We start from the raw sequence: 24524 nt of genomic DNA on the forward strand, positions 1-24524 counted from the left end.
CTGGGGGACCCTGGGTCTAGGGTTGCCAGATGAAATACCGGTCACCCAGTCGAATCTGAATCTTGGATAAAGAACAATTCTTGATTATAAGTATATCCCAAATATTGCATAGGGATACTTACACTATAAATTATTTAACTGGTCATTTGTATTTTTTATTCGCTACCCCACCAGGGTCCTGGGGAGGGTCAAGGGCACACCTCATAAAGGCTCTCCGGGACCAGGAGCTCTTCCAAACTGGCCAGAGGCTGGAGCCCTGTCCGCGTTTCCCAACCCCAAGCAGGAGCAGTTTCTCATGCCAGCTTGTCCTAACCCAGGTACCCAGAACAAGAGACCTGGGGTCCCCAATGTTAAGAAGAGCTCACATTATAAAACAATGGGGTGTGGGAACCCCCTCCCTTCCAGGATTTTAAGGAAGTGAGAGAAGATTTGGCACCCCCAAATCCAGAAGAGGGGATAGTACAATTAAGGGCATAAGGTTTGGGGTCACGCAGCCTTGACAGAATTAGCAAAGTGGCCTTGAGTACGTTATGGCCCCTCTCTCTGCCTCATGTCCCGTGGGAGCACGGGAGTACTTTCCTACCTGTCGTCACTGTGACGAGCAATGGGACAGGCATGCAGGGCCCTAGACTGCGCCCGACACAAAGCCAGTGCTCGATAACTGCAACATGGCTGTCCTGAAATCCTCTCCGTGTTGGCCAGTTTGCACCTCTTGCCCCAAACACCCCCCAGCACATACGGTTCTCCTGACATGAGTCCCAGCAGTGAGTCTGTTTTTGAAGCCACAGAGCTAATGACGAGCTCTGCGAGCTCAGACTCCTGGAAACTCTCCCAGGAAAATGTGGGATGCAGTGACGCGAGATAGGAGAAAACAGATGGCTGTGGTGTTTCTGAGGGATGGACAGTGAAAGGTCAGGTAGGAGCGAGCGCAGTGCCAAGAGGCCCCAGCCCATGAGACCTCTTGCTCACGTCTACAGCCCGCAGCCCTGCCGCACACACCTGCTGACCACGCAGCCAGGAACAGCGGAGCAGCGCCAGCCAAGCCCTAGGGTTGGAAGAGTAAGGGGGCGCTCGGTTCCATCAAGGCTGAGCCAGTGACATTATCCCTATATATGAAAGGTGACACATTTGTAAGCAGACACATGAAGTGGGAGAGTGAGATCACCCAGGGCACCACCTGCCATTACCTAGATAACTGGGCCAGACGTGGAGTGTGGAATTCTTTTTTAAGATTTTATTTATTTATTTGAGAGAGAGCGAGAGCATGAGAGTGCATTAGCAGGCCGTGAGGGGACACGTGGAGCTTGATCCCAGGACCCTGAGATCGTGACCTGAGCCCAAGGCAGCTGCTTAACCAACTGAGCCACCCAGGCGCCCCTGGAGTACGGAATTTGAACAAAAAAGAACAGACTTCGTCTCTTCTCTTTATGGATGTGGCCTTCATTCTAGTATGTGGACTTGATGAGGTGACCATTTCGCAATTGTTCTTTACTATAAGAACCAAATGTTCTCCCCAGATATTTTGAGATAAAATTTGATGAAATAAATGCATCCTCGGAAAAGCCTGGTTCCCATATCAGGAAAGCAAATTCTGTATCTAAGGACATTGGATAATTACACCCTTGAGTGTTTGTGGGCTGTTATAGTAACTACGAGGGAACTAGATTCTCTCCCCTTTCCTGTGTGTGGGGGGGTCTTACCTCAGTGCGTCAAGGCTACTGAAATGTCAGCGCAACCTTGAAGTCACACAGGGCCTCCCCTTAGAAGACCCCCCAAACCATGGCCTGTGGAAATCCAAAGCATCCCCCCCAAGATTTCTGCAGCTTCTTTGTCTCCAATTCCTCTATGTACACTTCCCTCTGTGACTTTCAGGAAACCCCTTACCACTTGAAGGATGACACATTCTGAAATCCGTAGACTACATGGAAATCTCAGAGAGGGAGATGAATAAGGGGCTCACAGTGTAAAAATACAAATGACTTCCCTCAGGACGGTAAGTGTCCTGCTGCTCAGGGTGTCCACCTCTGTGGAACCTCAGTGGCCTTCCCTGACTCGACCCAGCCTTCTCACTCTTCTTGGCTCTTCTCAACCCTGCCACTCTCTCCTCTCCACGTCTCTGTCCTCCTCCTTCAAAGAAGAAAGAAAAACAAAATCCTCTGCCTTGTTCACGGGAAAGGAGTTCTTTACTAATATGCTGACTCCTGACAACTGACTTCGGAATCTCACCTACCTCAGTCAGCTTGGTATTTTCCTTAAAGATAGATATTTCTGCTTAAAAAGAATACCTTTTCATCTCCTTACATGAAATATATATTTTTTTTTAAGTAGGCTCCACGCCCTGCCTGGAGCCCAAGGCAGGGCTTGAACTCACAACCCTGAGATCAAGACCTGAGCCAAAATCAAGAGTTGGACACTCAGCCAACTGAGCCACCCAGATGCCCCATGAAGTACATTTCTATTGTTATAATGTAGACCTTCACAACTTCCCTGTGGGATCAGAGGTGATGGGTGGGTGAGGGAGGAGGAATACTATTGAATCAGCATCATCACTATCCCCATCATCACTGTCACCGTCATCACCATCATCACCACCATCATCATCACTGTCACCGTCATCACCATCATCACCACCATCATCATCACTGTCACCGTCATCACCATCATCACCGTCATCGTTACCATCATCACCACCATCATCACCACCATCCTCATCGCCATCGTCACCATCACCATCATTATCATCATCACCACCATCATCACCACCATCACTGGGGCTGGGGCTCGAAGTCCAGGGGATTCCAAGGGCAGGGGCTGAGCCCCAGTGGCTCGGATAAGCAGCCCCTTCCAATCCTGGCTTTGTTGGAAGAGCAGGCCGAGGGCTGCATTTATTTTGACAAATGTTTTATGTAAGGAAGCCCAAAACATTTGTTTCAGTCAACAGTTCCAGGGGAGGCCCCGGGAGATGGAGAGGGGTATTTGCCGCACCGACCCTTCCTCGTCTGAGACTTGCCCCAGCCTCCAGCCCTCATGCTAAATGACATGGCTCCTCCCCAGCCGCAGGCTAGACCCCCAAACTGCATCCCAGAAATTGTCTCACCCAAGAACTGGAAGCCGGATGGTTTCCGGTTAGATATGTGTGGGTGCAGGACCTGGAAAGTCATGTCGATTCAGGGGTGAGGGCACCATCATACTGAGCTTTAAATATATGTGTGTATATATATATATATATATATATATATATATATATATATATATGAATGTAGAAGTGTCTATCTATCCCTTCGATGTATTCAAAACCCTTTCCAGGGGCGTCTGGGTGCCTCCGTTGGTTAAGTGGTTAAGCATCTGCCTTCGGCTCAAGTCATGATCCTGGGGTCCTGGGATCAAGCCCCTTATCAGGCTCCCTGCTCAGTGTGCTCCCTGCTTCTCCCTCTCCCTCTGCCCCTCCCCCTGCTTGTGCTCTCTCCTTCTGTCTCTCTCTCAAAATATATAAATAAAAGCTTAAAAAAAAAAGCTTTTCCAGCAAGAAATACTCATTCTGTTGGCTATGACAAAGATTTTTCAACAGACGTATGGGGCAATGTCTCAAGGTCATACAGTAATTCACTAGAAAGTCAAACTGGAATTTGGATTTCTCAAATCCAAAGTCAGCTTATACCCTATGAATGAGAACTGCTACCTCCCTCGGCATGACACATATACATGGCTTCAATTGCCCAGATAATGTGAATTAAAAGGTCTGGCGTTTCAAAGTGCTCAAATCTGCGGGGTGGGGTGGGGGGTTCACAACAGCCAGCATCCAGCAGAAAATTGCCAGCTCCTGAAATCACTGAACCCAGCCCACCTTCCAAATTATGTATATTTTAGGTGATGAATGTAATCTTCAGCTCTATTTTTAGCTCTCCCATCCTACAAAAGCAATTGTAAGAACAGAGAAAAATTTCTGCGGCAGAATCTATTATGTGTGAACTGCTCACCTGGTGTCTGTGAGGCAGAAACGCCATAATTTCTCAGGGCGTGCTGTTTTATTTTTGGAAGGAAACACAAATAGATTCCTAAATTCTTCACAGTAGAATACTTAACACTTTGTAATTGGAACATTCCCCAAAGTCGGTAAATGAAATCGTGAAGCCTTCGTCTTTTTTCAGGCGTGAAGTTGGTGGGAAATCTGAAACAAGCAAGGACTGGTTTTCTCTGACATCCGGAGGTCGCCGGTGGGGCCAGGATGGTTTCACAACAGAGTATCGCTTCGGTGGCTTTGGTGTCTATAAGAAAGGCACCGAATTCCTGCCTCTAGGCAATCGCACAAGCAGACACAATCTTCTAGGGTCTCCTTAAAGTCAGCACGACCCGGGCTGAATTCGTTTATCCCCTTCCACTCCTGCATCATCAACACAGAACCGATGGAGATGACCCGTGACAAAGGTCAACCAGCTGGAAGTCAGGATGCAGGGACACCAGCCACCAGAGTCCACAGAGAACCTGATCCCGGGCGGGAGGCAGGAGGGGTCGTCCCTGCACCAGGATCCAGCTCCAGACCCCAGTCCTGCAGAAGCATCACGAGGTCCGTTGGGAGCAAAGAGTGTGTTCTCAAGTCATGTCTCTGCCGCTGGCCGGGGACAAGTGTCTGCTCTTCTCTGAGCCTCACTTCTCCATCCGCAACAAGGGGATTATTATAAGATCATCTTCAAAAGTGAGAGAATTGAAATGGGAAACATGAAAGTACTTTGTGAAGTACAATAAACTGTGAGATATGAATTCACAAGGACCCTGAGGTCCGTTGTAATATATCAGTTCCCAGCACCGGCTCTTCTAGGTAGGAAGTCCTTAACCAAGCTTTCAGGACCAGGAGGATTATTAGGATTATTCTAAAGGATGCTGAACCCTAACCTCCCCAGCCCCCAGTGGCGGACCATGAAACAAAAGAGAGCACAAGTGGGGGAATGCAGGGAGGGAGAGTGCCCTCTGCCCTCTGGGGGCGGGGGGAGGCTGGAGGTTCCCGGGGATGGGGGGTCTTCTAAGAAGACCACCTGACAGCCTTCTACAGGCATCTGAAGCTTGCTTTCCTTAAAAAAAGAAAAAAAGGAACAATCCATGAGGGCGTTGGTTTCCAGGCAACCGTGTTCCGCCAGTCCCGTGTTTGGGCAGTGCTTGGATGCGTGAGTCATATTTTCGGGGAACTCAGCAACTCTGCACACAGCTTAGACCCCTGCGGAGGGGAACTTAGCTCTGGGTTCTTCACCATCTTGGCCCACAGACCTGTCTGGCCATCACCCCATGGCCTCTTCTAAGAATACTGTTTCTACATACATTAAAGGAAACTACGAATAAATAAGAAACACATCAGGGGCTCCTGGCTGGCTCAGTCTGGGGAGCACGCGGAGTCGTGAGCTCGAGCCCCATGTTGGACGTAGAGATGACTTACAAAAATAAAGTCTTGAAAATAAAAAAGAAAACACATCAAATCAAATACGTTTACAATTTATGGTAAATATTTGACTCATAATGAACATCTTTTAATAGCAATATTGGGCCGCAGGTCTACTAGAACGATCAAAATTGAGCAAGCGATGGAACCCATGGCGTCCAAACAGCCGTGATGGGATAGAAAGTGTCTGTGAACTCCGTCGGGGACACAGCCCCGGGACGGCTGAGGCGGCTGCAGTTTGCCGCGTGCATTTATAACAAAAAAAATACTGCATTTCGGCTGGAGGTTCGTAAACCTTGGAAGCCCATGGCCCTCCTGAAACCCAGCCCCCAGGTTAAGCATCCCTTCCTTGGTGCAAACCATTCCACGTTGTAACTTAGGATTTCCCTCCCAGCCGGACATCGGATCAACTCACTTATGATATATTCACTGGGTCCCTAGGAGCCTGGTCCAGGCAGAGCCACAGGGCGCAGACAGACACCTGTAACCCACCCAGGGCCCCCCTACTCAGAGAGGGGCTGCTCGTGCCCCCGACCTTCATCCCCATGCCACCTGGAGACCCACTCTTCCTTTCCTCTCAGACTTGCCTCTCCATCTCCCATCCCTCTGCCCCCACCCGACCCCCGTCCATGGGGACCCTGAGTGACAGCTGGTCCCCCTCACCCTCCAGGGTAGCCCGTTCACCTCTGTCAGGCGAGACTTCTTCATGGAGCTTCCCTGTGTCTCCCTTTCCGCCCAAACTCGCCGGCTTTGACTCTCCCTTGTCACTGGTCCCCAGGCCACATCTCTTTCTGGCTTTCGGGGCCCTTCATAATTTCACGCCATCTTCCCAGACAAGTTTGTGTTTCATCAGCTCTCGGCAAGTGCCTGGTCTCCTCCCAGCACACACACACTCACACACATTCACACACTCACACTCGGGCTCACGCTCCTTCCACATTCATCACTTTGTCAACGCCGTGTCTGCCCCCTGAACCCTTCTCCTCTCACCACTCAGTCAAACCGAATCCTGCCCGTCCTACAAGACATAGCCAGAGACCCTTCCGCCAGCTGAGTGCCCCCGGCCTAGCCCACCTCTCGGCCCCCACTCATGAATGTCACCACCCAGCTCGGCATTGAAGGATTTCCAGACTGTGTCAGGTACATGGTCTCTCCAACTGGGCTCTCAACGCCTTGAGGATAGGGAAGCCGACTGCAGATGCTCCCGTATCCTCCCTGGGCCCAGACGAACGCAGGGCATATAGAAATTCATGTCCTTTGGTCAAATTACAATGACACGGGGGCATTTTTATTTTATTAGATCTCTTTCGGAAAGCACTCGACGTGTTTGGAAGAGATACTTGGGCAAACTCCTTGAGGCTAAGAGTGAGGCATCCCAACTCATTCTCCAACAGCAGAAGAGGGTTGCTAAATTGCTCCCCATAAGGTCAGGAGAGTCATTTATGGAGCTTCTGAGAAAGAGGGGAAGAAAAAAAGGGCATGGGGAAATGAGACAGAGACACTGCCCACTGTGCTACAACGAGCCACTTCTCCAAAACCTTCCACAAAATACTAGTAAAACTCACAAACTAGCTGGTACACATAGATTTCTGGTGGAAACCAGTGTAGGGGCCAAGCTTTATACCAGGGGTGATGTGAGGCTTTAAGACATTATGTGGTGCGGGAGCCAGAGGGACAGGGAGGCCTTGGCTGGCACCCAGATCACATTCACATAAATGACTGACCAGTGTGGGCGATTATCACGGAAATCCTGGTGATGGCACACCGGCCCTAGATGTATTTTTCCTCCCTCTTCCTCCACTCCGCTACTGTCTACTTAAGGAAGTGTTAAAGTGAGGGCCAAGTAAGGTCCTGGATGTGGGACAGTCCCAAGTGTCTATTTGATAAGACTCACTTGGACTCTGTGGCCGGGAGTTGGGTTTGATGTTGAGATCGCCTCAAGATTGGGTCAACCGTCCATTGGAGGGACACACTTCCTTAGCTTGGATGTAGGGGATCACTCCAGGTTCTCGGCCCTGTGTCTTCAGGGTGTAGGTGGAATTTTGTGCTTCCTGTTTCCGTGATTTATTAAGTGTCCTCATTTACGGAGGCGTGAATACTGCCATCTCAGCTAGACTGAAAATGGGATGTCCGGGGCATTTCACCAATATTGTAATCCAAGAAAAAATGCAATGGGAAAAATGAGCATTTCACTTATAAGACATGACAGATGTTAGGTAAGTATTCCGTGTACTCAGTCCCAGTTTCTTAATTAACACGAACTTTGTTCATTGCATTATATAAATATACTGCACAAACGAGCAGGGTTATGTATTAGGGTTCTCAGAGAAAGACAACCAATTATAAATACATATACATAGAGAGAGAAAGAGGGACAGAGAGAGAGAGATTTATCATTTATTGTAAGGAGTTGGCGCGTGTGATTAGACAGACTGATAAATCACAGGATTGCAGTCAGCAAGCTGGAGATCCAGGAGGGTTGATGATGTAAATTCCAGCCCAAGACTGGCAGCTGGAGACACAGGAAGAGTTCGAGCCCAAACGCAAGAAAAATGGAGTCTCAGCTCAAAGGCAGGCGGGAGGAACTTCCTCAGCCTTTCTTGTTGTAGTCGGGTCTTCAACTGATTGGGTAAGGCCCACCCATGCTGGGAAGGTCAATCTGCTTCACTCAGTCTACCAATTCAAATGTTGATCTCATCCAGAACCATCCTCTCGGACACACCCAGAATAATGTTTGACCAAATATCCAGAAACCCCACGGCCAGGTCAAGGTGACACATAACAGTAACCATCACAGGGGCCAACAACGTGTTCTAATTATATCAAGTAAAAACACAGGCAAAATGAGTCTATTGTGCAAGAATTAAAGCCAAGAGAGTGGCTGACATGGAAGGGCTTCTGGTTAGTGGTCATTCCTGAATTGAATTTGGTTACACAGATATCTCCTGTTGTGCAAATTTATCTACATTTGGAATTTATACCCTTTTCTGAATGTATGTTATGTTTTAATTCAATGTGTTTTAAAAGGTGGGCGGTGTGGAGGCTGTGAGTGGTCTTCTGGAAACATCTATTGAAATGTCTACATAATAGAAGATAATCCCACCATCAATTCCTTCCAAGAAACTGTGTTTTCTTGGCTAATAGCTTTCAGTCTCTCAAAATCCCTGGCTGGGGAGTAGAGTGATGATGGCTCCTGGTTTGATCCCTTTACCCGAAAGCCCAGTTATGTTGAGGGCTATCCCTTGTGCCTTACGTGGGGTCCCAGACAGGAAGGACGACAGCCGGCCCTGATCACGGGACACTCACACTACAGCCAGAAGCACAGGAACCCAGACCAGTACCGGCAGGGGCCACGGCCGGAAAACCCCCACGAAGCTGGCCAGGTCGAGGTGACACAGAGCAAGATCTTTGCAGCCAAGTTTTCTTCCATTTATCCTGCTGTCCTACTCTCCCTGAGTCTCCTTCTGAGGGACCTTTGTTGCTTTGAAATTGCTGGGCAGAAAGCAGTTGATTTAAAACATGATTCGTATCTGCCTCTGGGTGAGATCCATAGCACAAAGGGGGCTTTGGGTAATGTTTAGGAGACGTAGTGGCCAAAGAAATTTTTTTCCCTCTTAATTCTTCCAAGTGCATATTCTTTGAGACGCAAATCCACAGGTACCCAGTGAGGCAGAAACTGACTGGTTAGGCTAACCAAGGCAGGAGGCTGATCTAAATTCCTTGGCCTCCAAGGGCATCTGGAGAGCTCAGGGTCATGAGATCGAGCCCCACATCGGGCTACACGCTCAGTGAAGAGTCTGCTTGAGAGTCTCTCTCTCCTTCTCCCTCTGCCCCGCCCCCCGGCTGGTACTCTAAATAAATAAATACATACATAAATAAATAAACAAATAAAATCTTATAATAAATAAATTCCTTGGCCTCCAAATGAACACTTTGGCCTGAATCAAGTGCCTTGTTAAAATCCTTCAAATTAAATTTATCCTTTCATTTGGTGGACTATTAATTAGGCATCCGGTCAATGCTGGAAAGAGGTTGACCCGGTTTGGGACTACAGCTCAGCCCCCCCCTAGCTAAGTGACTTTGGCACATTATTTAACCTCTTTGAGACTATTTCCTCAAACTCGCAGGGTGTGGGGGGTAGATTTAAATGCGTTTGTGCAAAGTGCCTGAGGCACTGTAGTTACTCAGATGAGTAATGTGGAGCCATCACCATTGTCGCCATTACTGCAATATCCCGTAGCCTGGCCCAAGGACGTCGAAGCAGTTGAATTAAAATAGTGCATGTTGGGGCACCTGGGTGACTCAGTCAGTTAAGCAGCTGCCTTCGGCTCAGGTCATGATCTTGGGGTTCTGGGATCGAGCCCCGCGTCAGACTCCCTGCTCAGTGGGGAGTCTGCTTCCCCCTCTCCCTCTCCAACTCCCCCTGCTCATGTTCTCTCTCTCACTTTCTCCATCTCTCTCTCAAATAAATGAATAAAATCTTAAAAAATAAAATGTAATAAAAAGTGCATGAACTCCTTTATTCTTCAGGAAGTTTACAGCTTTACGTTCAACAGGACTCACTTCAGTAGAATCTAGACAAGGTCCGAAGCGTCTGTAGGTCTGGAATCTACCAGTTTAGAGTATTCGTGATTAGGTATGCCTAAGTCTTTAATAATACAGAACAAATGAAATTTATTTTTAAATCACTTTAGCATGGCTGGCTTGATGTTTTTATTACATTCGATCGATCCTTTCGATGACATGAATGAGCAGTAGGGAAGTAGTCTACTTAATTGCATTTTGATGAACTGATGGATTTGTAAATCTTGATAAACATAATTCAAAATGACAAATGTAATTCAAAAATACATGATACATGTATTCTAGAATAACTATTGGCAGTGAAGAAATCTTGGGGTGAGGGATCATATCAATGTAACCTTCTTCCTATCAAAGCTGACCGGGTCCAGGTGACACCGCGGGAGAAAATTAATTTCTTGCACAGTGGTTTGCAAAGTGTGACAACAACAGCACAGAGGTTGATTTTAACAAGTATTTTGAAAATGTGATTACTGAAGAAAGTAATGAGATTTTCTTTCTTCGCAGGAAGGAGAGAAAGTTTCTCTTCCTGAAATTATCGTGTCAGATAAATCCAGCATCTAAGCTGAAAAGAAACTAATTCTGTAATCCCTCTGCTTCATCTTATCTCCTTTTTAAGGGATATAAACGATTACTAATACACTAGTGAGAATTTTCTTATGTGAGTCACAGTCTATGAATCATAATAACCCACCCAAAGGCTCTGATTGGGAAAGACTCTGTTATATTCCTATTCCCACACTAAAATAATAACTCCCCTCCCACAGGGACCGGAGGAAAAACATGGCTTTTCAGCCATGAACTTTAACTTCTTTTCTTTATTTCTTTGCAGTTTGATTTTTATGGGAATCTGGTCTCGTCTGGCCGGCTCCTCTAAGACTGACGTTATTTAGGGCTTTCTTCCACGCAGGATGTAACCCTTGCCCACTGTTCTCTCTCCCGATCAGTTCTTGCCTCCGTTTGCTGTTATTTCTACAAAGATAACGTTAACGAGTCATTTTTTCAGAGAGCTTTACGGTTAACAGAGCACTTTCATAATAACCCCATGCGAGCATCTTAGCGACTTGATGGGAAAATATAAATGAGTACCCACTCTCCAGGTGGGGAAGCGACGCACCAGGGAGCCGAAGCGACTTCCCAGAGGCCTGGCACGGCCTTAAACCACGTCGAGGCGATCAAACCCCTCGTGGGCTCCATGGCCCCCCCGCCTGGTATCGCAGCAGGAGGCTGGAGCGGTGGGTGCTGCGATGCTAAGAGACAGCCGTGCACGGGGGTCTCGGCAGGCAAAGCGCACAGCCACCCGCAGAGCCGCCCCCGCCCCGCCCCGCCCCGTGGTGCAGGACCCAAAGCAGCGCCGTCAGGCAGAGGGAGGGGCTGCCCGGGTCCGCGGGTCCCCAGAGAGGGACGAGCGCGGAGGACACCCCCTCTAAGAGAAGGTTCCAGTGCACACAAGCCGCTCACCTCCGCTCTTCTGATCGGGCAGGGACGGGGCAGGGACGGGGCTGTTCCCCACCCCAAGATACGCCATACGCATGCGCACACCCTCGTGCCTGCCCCCTCCCCCCGGCCCATCTTGGCGCAGGATGGGTTCCTCTCTGCTCACGGCTGCAGGTTCCTAGGAGGCCGAAGAAAGCCAGCATAGCATCCCTCCTCAGGCCCCAGCCTCGAGCTGCGAGGCCACGCACACGAAGAAAACGTCTGATGGGCTTGATCGGCCACTCCCTCAAGAATCAGCCCGTCTGTGGCCTCCGCGTTCGCTGCGGGAGAGACAGCTATGCCGACAACCATAAACACGATGCTCAGTGCAAAAGCGGACTGCCCTGTCCTCCCCTTCCTTCCCATGGTCACCTTGGAGGCTCCTTCCCCAAGCGCAGCGGCTGGCCCCTTGCATGAGGAGCATAGAGCTGACGACAGCGAGGACGGAGGGTCCAGGCTGGCCCCCCACCCCTCCTCCTCCTGCCCAGCCCCCCATAGCCAGGCATGCGCTGACCTTTGTCATGACCAATACCTGCGGCCCCTCTGAAGTTCATTCTCAGACCACCTACTCTGTGTGTCCAGCTAACTCCTCAGCAACCCACGTCAACAACCCTCTGACCCCACCGAGACCCTCCCACCTTCTGTCTGCGCCCAGCTTCTGTGTGCCCTCTCCTGGCTCCTTACCCCCCTTCTCCCGTAGCTAACCAGTGCGGTCACTCCGGCTTCACCCCCTGCTCCCTGCCCCTCGACCAGGGGCCTTCGGATGAAACCACAACCCTGGTTAAATCCACTCCTCCTGCCTTGGAGAAAAGCAGGCAGTCACACCCCCGGCACCCTGGAAATTCGTGATAATGAAAGCCAAGCGGGGCCTGAGTGACACGCTCGACCCTCCCGTACCCGCCTAGTGTTGTGTCTCCCTCTCTCAGACCACAGCTCACACCTTCCCTTCTCTCTGCAGCCCTGCAGCGCCTCTTCCCCATCCTCCCCCTCAGCACCCTTGCTTCCCCCTTCAGCAGAGAGACAAGAACTCCTACAGAGCCAGTGCGCCCGGCGGCCTGCACGAGGAGCTGGGTGCTCAGCCCTCAGCCCTGGTGTCTGGCTGGGCTGCCCCCGCCACCCGCCTGCACCACCCACCACCTTCTCTCTGGGTTATCCCTGTCCGCAGAGAAATACACGGTATTGCTCATCTTAAAAAGGAAGAACTCTGGGGCACCTGGGGGCTCAGTCGGTTAGTGTCGGGCTCTTGATTTCGGCTGGCTCACCTGCTTCTTAGCCACTTGTCCCGAGTCCCTTCGCGAGTCCGTCTTTATTTCCATGACCATATGTGTGGGCGTGTGCAGGGCTCACTCTCGGGGCCTTTCCTCTCTTCTCTGTCCTGGGGGATCCTCACCTGGTCTCGTGGCTTTAGATACTATGTAGTGATGCTCGAGCCGCGCGGGGCTGGGCCGCCGACGTCCCACACCGTCAGAAGTCCAGGTGTGACTTCTGACTCCCAGATAACCTGCCTCCGAACAGCGTGCGGCTGACCGGGCGCCCCTTCCCTTGGGAGGGTTTCACTTTGGACTAGAAGCCTCTCGGGGGCAGAGCCCCACAGCGCGCGAGCAGCTGGGACAGTGACTTGAACTTGCAGGGGGACATCCCAGTGTCCCCACAGGCTATCCGAGTTGCTGTCGTGGGAGGGAGGCGCTGTGTGGGCAGGATGGAGGGCAAGCTCCTGAGGGCAGTGGGCTCGGATGACGGGGACAGAGGGCAGGCCCTTCAGGGCACGGGCCCAGGTGTGGGAATGCGCCGAGGCAGACAGGCCAGGTGCGCCCGACGGGGCCGCCCAGGAAGAGTCACCTCGTCCTGCTCGTTTGCGTGCGGGGCCGAGGGGAAGACGGCACCGTTTGTCTCCAGGGCCATCCTGTCCTCAAGGGCTCGGGCCGTTGCTACTCTAGAAAAATCTGACTTTGTAACTGGCCGTCAAAAGACACAGGGACCCTCGCTTCAGACCTGCTTCCTCGGCTTCCATGACTTGCTGTGGAGAAACCGCGGGCAAAGCCTGTAAAGTTTGCAATGTTTTCCCCGCTTGGACGGATTGGTACCGAACCAGTAAAGTCAGGGAGAGATCGCACGGATCGTAGCAGCAGCTGTGGTTTCCACCGACTTGATTCAGATGATGCGAAGTCACACACACCTCTCTTCAGGGTTCAAAGACGGTGCACTTCTCGTCGGGGACGAGCTGCACGCGTTTACTGCTGTTTTGAAAAAACAACTTGCTTATTTTTAAATTCGTTGTAAAGAGAATATAAACCAACATTGAAAAATTATGAGAAAATGATCCCAAAGTCCTGGGATCAAGTCCTGCATTGGGCTCCTTGTCAGTGCCTGCCGCTCCCCCTGCTTGTGCTCTCTCTCTCTCTCTCTGACAAATGAATAACTAAAATCTTAAAAAATGAACGAAAATTATGACAAAAGACGAAGACTGCTTGATCTCACTTACATGTGGTATCAAAAAAGAAAAAAAAGTGAAACACCAAAGTCATAGGAAAAGAGATCAGAAGCCTGGTTACTGGGGGAGGGGGGGGCGGGGGGACGAGCTTCCAGGTACAAAACAAGGAAGCACCGAGTAGAGCCTAAGAGTTCTTATCACAAGGGGAAAACTTTTTTCGTGGTATCGTATCTACGCGAGATGATGGGCCTGTTGTGATCACCGTTCCACGACACACGTAAACCAGACCGTCAAGCCGGACGCTTAAACTTACATGATGCGTGTCAATTATTGCTCCAGAAAACTGGAAAAGATAACAAAATATTATGACAAGACACAAAATCATGAAAATATAATGCCAATCACCAGAAATATTCCGCTCGCACAGATGTGTGTTCGTGTGTGTATCCATACGCGTACGTTAGAATCATAGTATTTATAGTTTTACACTTTCTTTTTATTTTACAGCATAAGCATTTCCGTATCATTGAATATTTTTAAAAAAACAATTTTTAAAGATGGTATACCATTCTATCAACAGGCAAACCATACTTTGTTGAACCATTCCCCTTGTGAGGTCTTTTTCTTTAAGATTCTGTGTATCGTGACCATGAACTTTCTTGGTATGCATCTCTGATAATTTCCTTAGGATATTAATGAGAATCCCTGTGGCACGTGACAGAAGCCCAACTCAAAGTAGCTGAAGCAAAAAAAAAAAAAAAAAATGGACAGAAGAAGAGCTGCCCCAGGGAGGCGAGAAGGTCCCAAGGGCTTGAGCAAGGCACGCTACCTCTATCTGGTCCGCTTCTCTCTGGGCCTCGTCTCATTTCCTCCTATGCTGTATAATCTTCCTGTAGGAGTCACGGGTATGCTGGGAGGCAGCTCTGGGCAGAAGTCGTCCCACATCATAAACCCATAGGAAAGAACATCCTCGATCTTCGCCCCAGGAGGTAACAATCCCTGGAAAGGGCTCTGATTCCCTGGCCTGGGGTGTGTGCGGACACCCACTTCGGACCAACCCCTGTGTCCAGGGCGTGATCACTGTGATTGGCAGATTTCACCAGAACCACAAGGTTGAAAAGGAAGAGGAAAAATTCACCAAGGGAAGGGGTGCTGTCCCCCCAAGGATGGGTGATGGACACAGTCAACATTTTTCCCCTGCGGTTAGAATAGACGTCTCCAAATGGGATTTCCAGGTCAAAAGGTCAGAGCTGCATCCAAGGTGGGCTTTGGTTTCCGTATCTGGCCCAAATCTGCTCCCTGGCTTTGGTTTCGTCTTGACCTTTGGAAGGCCAACCAGCCCACGTCCTCGTCACCTATGTTTGTGGCATCTACAAACTGGACACCGGTCAGTGTGATCACTCATCTGTCTTAGCATAAAAACGTCAGTGGGGGCGCCTGGGTGGCATAGCGGTTAAGCGTCTGCCTTCGGCTCAGGGTGTGATCCCGGAGTCCTGGGATCGAGCCCCGCATCAGGCTCCTCCGCTGTGAGCCTGCTTCTTCCTCTCCCACTCCCCCTGCTTGTGTTCCCTCTCTCTCTGGCTGTCTCTATCTCTGTCGAATAAATAAATAAACTCTTTAAAAAAAAAAAAGTCAGTGCTACTCAAGTGTGCCGTTCTGATTTAGTATTGACATTTCTATGTTCACTCTCAAAAATTCGCTCCTCTTCTGGGGTCACCCACACTCACTGCGGACACACGGCGGAGCGTGAAGGTCTAGCCATCTCGGCCCAATCAAGACCTCTCTGAAGGTGGCGGCCCTCCTAGTTCCAGAATCCCCCGCGCCCGCCCCGGGTGGGCCAGGGCTGTCACTGACTTCTTCCAGCTTGCCTTCTTCCTCGCCCAGCCCTGCTCCTGACCCCTCCCTGCCGCCGAGGCCCGTCCCACGGGCAATCGTAGTGAATACTGCACACCTCAAACGCTGTCTCAGAGTCAGCGTTCCGTGGTTATAACCCGCAACGTAGCCCTGATCTGAAGTCGTTTTGGTCCTGGATTCTAAACTGCCTTGTAGACTGTTTTCACAAGGGTATGCTTATCTCCGCAGGCAGACTGGAAGCTGCTTTTCCACTTCTTGAGCACCCACGCCACGCTTCCCCCACCCGCCGTCCCAGCACTCTGCTCTGAATTTCGCTCAAGGATTTAGTATCACGAAAGCAAACACGCAAAGGGCCTTAGAAATTTTGTATCTACGCCATCTGAAAATCACAAAGGGGAAAATATGGGCACTTGTCTCAAATGCTCAGGACGATAGAAGGAAATACCACACAGGCTGGGTGGCTTAAACAATAGAAATGTAGATCTTACAGGCTGAGAAGGCCCAGATCGAGGTACCAGCGGATCCAGGTCCTGGTGGGAAACAGAGAGAGAGAGGGAGGGAACTTGGGGCTCTCCCTCTTTTTACAAGGACATTAGTCTCATCATAAGGGTCCCACCCTCATGACCTAATCTAAAAATTACTTCTGAAAGGTGCCGTTGCTGGGGATTAGGGCTTCCGCATATGAATTCTGGGGGGAGACACGAACCCACAGTTCACAACAACTCTTTTTCTGAAAAGATTTATGTATCACAACAAAGGTCATGCATCTCCTTCCTGTTGCATGTAAAGGCAAAAGCAAAGTGGAAAAAAAACTATCCCCTCTTACCATGGCTCCTACTTCACTGGGCTTCTTGTACAGCATCAGCCTCTTCACCCCTTTAATTCCCATTACGCTCTTGGGGCTGTTTTAAGTTGCCTGATTTATTTATTTAAAATTCACGAACTAGCAATCCTTGGAATTCACCAGCCTAAGAAGCGCGCGTAGGTGTGCTATGGCGACACCTGGTGGTAAGATTTGCAATAACCTCGTGAGCCTCCTATCATGGCGGATTCCTGGTTTATCCCCGAAGAAAATTAAATGAAAAGGAAAATTTAAGAACCACTTCATAGAGTTAGCGACAAGGAGAAGAGGTGTATGTGTGCACATGCACACGTGTGTATATCTTCTTGTGTATGGGAGATAGATCCACCCACGACAGGCCAACAAAATGAGAGCAGGATCAAGAATGTGTTGTTTACCCAGCCTTTCAGCACTTCTGACCTCCTACAAGACATCCAGCCACTCTGGGCCTCACTGTCTCATTTATAAAATGGAAGAAATTAGTAATCCCTACTGAATTCTCTGAACAGTGTAAGTGAAAAGTGCTTTGTGAATTGTATGAACATTACGCTATACATATGTGTATGTACCCTTATGGAATTAAGAATAAATGAGAGTTGGGGCGCCTGGGTGGCTCAGTCCCTTAGGCGTCTTGCCTTTGGTTCAGGTCATGATCCCAGGGTCCTGGGATCGAGTCCCTTATCCAGCTGCCTGCTCAGCCAGGAGTCTGCTTCTCCCTCTCCCTCTGTGTCCTCTCTCTCTCAAGTAAATAAACAAAATCTTAAAAGAAGAAGCAGAGGCAAAAGAAGAAGAAGAAATGAGAGTTAAAAGAGAGTGAGTATAATATGTAATGGCCACATGCTCTGACAATGTTGTTGTTTTTTTAATAGGACAAGAACAAGGTGAGGGAGCGTTCAAAAAAGGGTTGTTTTTTTTTTAATGTTTTGAGTAGCCATATATTTTTTAAGATTTCATTTTTTTTATTTGAGAGAGAGGGAGAGAGAGAAAGCATGGGGGGGGGGCGCAGAGGGAGAAGCAGGCTCCCCGCTGAGCAGCGAGCCCAATCCCAGGACCCAGGATCATGACCTGAGCTGAAGGCAGACACTTAACCGACTGAGCCACCCAGGCGCTCCTGGTTTGGAGTAATCGTATTGGCAGTGGTGACATTACTACTGTTGCTTTAAGACCGTTGTGTGAGTATTAAGGATAAAGCAAATGGGTGAGTACGGGATATTCTATTATCCATTTAGGTTTTGAGAATCACCTACTCGATTTTGAAAGGAAGGCTATACAGCTGTAAGATGGAAAAGGTTAAGCAAAAACCGTGTGGTTCTGAATTGGAAGCATCAGTATGAACAGACGGGATATTTGTGTTTATTATATTATATTATTATGTATCATATCCCCTGAAAAGGCTCAGAAAGAAAACAGTAACGAAAACAGTAGCAATGAGCATCTTTAGTACTGATTATTATTTTGAAATGCCATTTCCCACTAACAGAAATCAAGGCTTCTTGAAGAAATGGCTGATTCCTGGTTTGGGACAGGAAATGTATCCATTGGCCCCATCACCTCACCTAATCATATCAGACGGCAACAAAGCTGTGGTCGACCCCTACATGTTGTCAAAGGATTGAGGAGCCAATTATAAGAGGCATCTACTTGCCCAAGACAGACGATTTCTGCCTCACTGATTCCAAGGGATTGAAATTATTTAAATCTGTAGGTTCATAGTTCTATATTTCTAAAAACTTAGGGCACTTGGCTGGTTCAGTCAATAGAGCACGTGACTCTTGCTCGCGGGGTTGTGAGTTCAAGCACCACGGCGTAGGGCTTCCTTGAAAAAACAAACAAAAACCTTAAATCATACATGTGGAGGATGCTAGGGGACCAATATTTTATTTTGAAAAACTGGAACATAATCAGAAAGAACGAAGCACTTTTCCTACCTTCCCTACGTGATCGTACCACTGGGAAACCAAATGGTGGATGACGGGTGGCATTTCTTTATGAAAATGTTACGACTAAATGAAGAAGAAATGCTGGAAATAGAATATTACCACTTTGCACGCCCAGTGAATTAATGATTTAGGCGTTAAGCACCACTGCTTGCTCACATAACAAAAGGGAGTCAGACAGTCTTGTGCCTCCTGATTCCAGATCACGTCACCACCGATGGTTTTGCCAAAGGGATGAACACCCAGAGCGCGTCATCGGCAACATCCAGACCGGGGGGCATTTCACCAGCCAAAGGATTCGGGGTTTTCAGCAGATAAACCGTAAGGCTGAGAAAGGGATCAAGGGGAAACCTGAAGATTTCGAGACTTAAAATCATATCAAAAATTTTAAATGGATAACTGTAAAGTCCCAGGGTATTCACCTGGTGAAAGAACAACAAGGTTGCAAAGCAAGTGAGTGTCTCCCTGGTTACTTGGGGGGAAAGGCTATGATCGGATGGGGCCCATGGAGGGGCTTCTCAGTGGCTGGCAAAACTTGATTTCTAGACCCAGGTAGTAGTTACAAGGGTGCTATAATGACTCATTAACATAGGCCTTATAACTAAATAGTAATACATTAAATATTGATATAATAGGATGTCAATATTAAATTCAGTGTTAATTTAACACCTCAGTTTTGAATATTAAGTATTAAATTAAAAACTAACATACACCTTATGATTGATTAAGCGATGCCTTTGTTTTGTGTGATTTTCTGTATCTGTGTTTTGTCTTCCAACAGAAAGCCCTAAAATAACGTAAAGAAGTGGGATGGCGGAAGTCTGTGGGACCTCCTCACGGCCACGCAAGCGCACAGAGGGTTTTGGTGACTGTTCCACGGGGGAGAAGGTAGTGACAATTACTTGGGTTGGCCACTAGGGTGTGCTGTCTGTGCTTGCACTGGGAAAGAGGGATTTTTGTTTTGTTTTGTTTTGTTTCAACGTTTCTGTAATGCCACGTGAGGACTGGGATAAAGCAAGTCATTATTCATTGTCCTTTGATCACCATTTCCATAAGTGAGTGTCAGTACCGGCAAAATTTTATTTGGAAAGTTAGATCCAACATGTAAATACAGTGTAGATACTTGAAAATACTGTAGCTGTCTCCTCCTTCAGAGTAAGTTTTAGTTTCTTTACTAAGTTATTATAAGAAAACCTCAGGAGCCATCATAACAAACCATTAGGACCCACCATGTGGAGCAGGAAAGGTGAACGGTTTTCAGAGCCGTGTTGAATGAGAGACGAGCACGCGGGTGGCGGGATCAGAAACTCTTGAGGGCTACGGATGGTCTCCCAGCTCTGGGAGGACAGAATAACAGCAGCCTTTGGGGGCCAATGAGGAATGAGAGATGGTCTTCGAAGGGCCAAGGCTTTGGCGCAAGGATGGGGCCAGTGGGACCGCTAATCCAAGAGCCCACCGTCCTGACGCCCCGTGTGCAAAGGGCAGCTGTTGGTTGAGTTTTACTGCTCTGAGCGCAGGCTGGGTTTGACGGGCCTGCATCTGAGGTGAGAAAGGGGGGCTCTTCTGTTGCAGCGCTTATCTTTTCTCAAACTGGGTGAATACAACCTCTTTCTCTCAATAAATCATGGGCCTCAGGTGCTTTACATTGCTGAGGAACTAGAAAGCTTATGAATTGTTCATAGGCCAAGAAAAAAAAGATGTTTTACAATTTTTCTACAAGGCTGCAATAGATAATTCAGCGTGAATCTTGGCCTTTAGGAGCCTGTTACTCCGTCACTTTGCCACATGTCTCCAGCCGTAGCTGTGATACAGCGTCCGTGGGCGTGTATGTGTACGCACTTGTGAGAATGCGTTAGAAAACTCATTCTGGTTAGTTTTTCTTTTTTTAAGATTTATTTATTTATTGGAGAGAGAGAGAGAGCACGCTCACGCGCTGGAGGGGTGGAGGGAGAGGGAGAGAGAATCTCAAACAGACTCCACACTGAGCTCGGAGCCCGACATGGGGCTCGATCTCAGGACTCTGAGATCCCGACCTGAGCCAAAACCAGAGTCAGCCACTTAAGCGACCGCACTGCCCAAGCGCCCCTCATTCTGGTGAGGTTTTGAGATTTGACAGCTTAGTTCATCAGAGACCCATCCTTCCCGCTGTGAGGACACTACCTTGGCGGGGGACAGGTGAGATGTGCTTGAGAGTGGGGAAAGGAAAGCGGAGGGGACGGGCTGCAAGACCACGTTTGGAGGGTCACTGCTGAAGAAGTCCTGCTCGGTGGACACCAAGGCTTGTCCCTACTCCCTAGTGCCATTTAGGGACGTCATGCCTCAACCCAGAGCCAAAATCCTGCCTCTCTCACCGGAGGACATTCCCAGCAGCCTCAGGCATACACTTTGCTCTGGGCTTGCCCCTGCTTTGGGTACCCCACGGTGCAAACCCTCGGCTTCCTCCCGGCCCTCCCAGCTCAGGCCCCGGATGCCCCTCCTGCACCCAGAATGCCTCCTGGGGGCCCCTCCTCCGACGCCCTGGCCGTGGTTAAGAAACGGCCTCTGGCCTCACAGGGAACCAAGTTAGGTCCCAGCTGAGCACTTCTGTGTCACCTTGGGCAAATCATCTAACCTCTCCGAGGCTCAGTTTTCCTTTTCCATTAAAGAAGGATGGTAAGGATAGTAATATTGATATCACATTGATTTTCTTTGTTTTACAAAGCAAACACTCCCTTGGAACCAACACCCAAATCAAGGAATACAGCAGCCGGCTGCCAGCACGGCCACCTGCTCGCGTTCACTGACCCAGCCCCTGACCCGGGGACCGCAGATCTGTGTTGTCTGCTTTTGGACTTCACACGGACGGTCAGCTACAGTGCACCACTTCAACGTCTGGCTTTTTCCGCTCAGCCTTCTGCTTCTGAGATTCACCCATGTTGCGTTCTTTCCTTCTCATTCTACCGCCGACGAGCACTTGGGTTGTTTCCAGTTTGGGCCGTCACCAAGAAAGCTGCTAGAACATGCCAGATGTAGCCTTAAACTGTAGAAAATAAACACGCTTACCCTCTCCTGAAGTGAGGCAGAACAACTTCCGGACCGAAGTACCACATGTTACGGAGTTCTTACTGACAGGGAACACGGCGGATAGAGAGAAAAATACAGGGTTTTAGACAAGACACACTCCTGATGGAATTCTGGACTTTTCTCTTACTAACAGTGTGACTTTGGACAGTCACTTGACCTCGGTGAGAATCAGTTTTTTCATCTGAAAAGTAGTAATAAAAATATCTCTATCAGGGCGCCTGGGTGGCTCAGTTGGTTAAGCGTCTGCCTTCGGCTCAGGTCATGAACTCGGGGTCCTGGGATCGAGCCCCGTGTTGGGCTCCTTGCTCAGTGGGGAGCCTGCTTCTCCCCCTCCCTCTGCCTCTCCCCCTGCTTGTGCTTTCTTCCTGTCTCTGACAAATAAATAAATAAAATCATTAAAATTAAAAAGAAAAAAAAGATACAGGACCCAACTTGAGGAGACTGGAAATGGGACAATTTGAATATCAAAAAGACTAATGAGTGCAGTGGATTAAAAACAAAAAAATTATTAAAATCCAAGCATTCGTGACAACGATCACCCTCCCCGGCCCGACTCCCACCTGCACCAGAAAAAGCCCTCATTGCTTGTCTTTGAAGGTTATGAAGGTACCAACACATTTTCTGCAAAGTTGGCAAATGAAGGAAGGGTCAAGCACTTACCCTGCCTTCCTGTTAACCTTGTATTTCAAGGTAACCAAACAGTTGATGAAGGGAAGGTCTTCTTTGAGAAGAAGTCCAGTTAATAAATCCAGAAGCAACGGTAGCCACTAATTAAATAACGGGTTTAGGCCACAATCATCAATAGCTACTAAAACCATCAGCTGAAGGGAACTTAAAAAAATTTTTTTAAGAGAGAGGTGGGGGGAGAGGCAGAGGGAGAGGGAGAGAATCTTCAGCAGGCTCCTCGAACGGGGCTCGATCCCATGACGCAGTGCCCAACGCGGGGCTTGGTCCCATGACCCTGAGATCACGACCTGAGCGGAAATCAAGATTCAGAAGCCCAACCGACTGAGCCACCCAGGCGCCTCTGAAGGGAACTTTAAATGGAGGAATCAGGCTGACACATCAGCTGCTTGACTAAAATGTTTGAAAGTGAGAAACAGGGAGCAAGGGTCCCACTACCAAGGGTTCTCAGCCGTGAACCTGCATCGATCGAGCCTCTGGAGCTGCCTACGAGCTTACAGGAGCCACGGGCACAGCAGAGCAGGCTGAACGCCACACAGAAATCAACCGGCCAAATCCAACGTAGGGCGAATTCTACAGGCAAATGACCTGGTTTCTTCAACTAACAAATGTCATGAGAAAAAAAAAAGACGGTTAAGAGGGATGATGAAAAGAAACTTGAAGAGACAGAACCAAAGGCAGTTTATGAACCTTGCTTGGGTCCCGATTTGAACAGCCAACTGGAAAAAGACATTTTTGAGGCATCCAGGGAAATGGGAATATGGACTGAGTTCCAGCTGATGTTACCGGTAATTTTGTTAGATGTAATAATACCATCAAAATACACATAAAAAAATTGTTCACATGCCCTTATGGTTCAGAGGTAGCTACTGAAGTCTTTATGGTAAAAGAATACAATGTCTGTGACTTGCTTTAAAATATTCTAGCAAAAAAAAAGGGGTTAGCGTGATACATACAAAATCAGAAGGGTCAGAGGTTGATTGTTGAAGTGGATGAAGGGTTCTTAAGGGTTCCTTGTATTACTCAGTCTACTGGGCGGAATATTTGTGACTTTCCAAAATAAAACGTTTTAAATTTTATGTAGAATTTAATTTTATGCCCCTGGTATGAATTACATTAAATCTCATTAATTTGGACTAATGAAATCAATGCCAGACTAAACTGTTTTGTTTTTTTTTTATTTTTTTAAAGATTTTATTTATTTATTTGACAGAGACAGAGACAGCCAGCGAGAGAGGGAGCACAAGCAGGGGGAGTGGGAGAGGAAGAAGCAGGCTCATAGTGGAAGAGCCTGATGTGGGGCTCGATCCCGCAATGCCAGGATCACGCCCTGAGCCGAAGGCAGACGCTTAACCGCTGTGCCACCCAGGCGCCCCTAAACTGTTTTTTAGAGTACAATTCCAATTGTAGAAAAGTGTATTTCCTTTTAACAGACTGTATCTTTATTACTCAAGTTGAGGCAGTACCTTGGACTGGGAATGTTTGTAAAAGTGCTTTAAAGAGTTCCTAAATTAAGTATCAGTCGTGGTGTCCAGAAGCTTAAGTAAGTGACCCTTCTCATTGTCAGAGGTTCCGCAGGGGCCCCAAAGACCAAATGGTGAACAACAGGTGCCATTGCTTGCTTTGTCGGTTCACCTGGACTAGACCGTCTACACCAGACTTGTAAAGGGGGAGATCCAGGCCGGTTCCACCAGCACTGGGTTCTAACCCTGTAAGAAGTCAGGAGACTGGAGCTGGGCTTGTCCCCACTGCACTTTCCAGGGGAACGGATGAGGGTCCTTTCTCCTCACTCAGAGGGACTCCAAAAGGCCCAAGAGAACTTGGGAGTTGGGGTCCTGGCAACGGGCATTTGAAAGGTGAGAGGCCATAGTTGAACTGCCCGTCCATAGGCAGAGCAAAGAGAATCACTGGGGAATGAGTTATATTTCCACTGATGGCGGAGCATGCAGAGATGTTTCCAGGGAGGCCATGTGGACCCCATGGCGGGGTGCTGCCTGGTGTCATCGAAGGACTTCATCTAAGAGCACCACCTGGAAGCAGGACCACCTACAGGAGGGGCCAGAGGGCCCACATTGCAGATTACACCCCTGCACACCAACACCATGGGAAACGCTGCTCTGTCCCCTCGACCCCACCCTGGAGGGTCAGAAACTGCCGCTGGTTTCCAAGCTTGAAGTAGACCCAAGCTTGGGTAGGGGGGACGTTTTGAATTTAAATAAGTTCAGAGTT

General features: G+C 48.7%; 2 long non-coding RNA genes across 2 annotated transcripts; one reads left to right on the forward strand and one right to left on the reverse strand.

Moving 5' to 3' along the window:
• Positions 1-5899: 5899 nt before the first annotated feature.
• Positions 5900-13948, reverse strand: LOC130544342 (uncharacterized). The gene is made up of 3 exons (XR_008960561.1): positions 12748-13948; positions 11471-11766; positions 5900-10981 (listed from the first exon to the last, which is right to left on the reverse strand). It is a non-coding gene; the product is annotated as an uncharacterized LOC130544342 (long non-coding RNA).
• Positions 13949-17950: 4002 nt separating this feature from the next.
• Positions 17951-23393, forward strand: LOC130544343 (uncharacterized). The gene is made up of 3 exons (XR_008960562.1): positions 17951-18869; positions 19330-19436; positions 21250-23393. It is a non-coding gene; the product is annotated as an uncharacterized LOC130544343 (long non-coding RNA).
• The last annotated feature ends 1131 nt before the right edge of the window (positions 23394-24524 follow it).

Source organism: Ursus arctos, unplaced genomic scaffold (assembly GCF_023065955.2).
Source record: "Ursus arctos isolate Adak ecotype North America unplaced genomic scaffold, UrsArc2.0 scaffold_2, whole genome shotgun sequence".
In the NCBI taxonomy this organism is placed as follows: Eukaryota; Metazoa; Chordata; class Mammalia; order Carnivora; family Ursidae; genus Ursus; species Ursus arctos.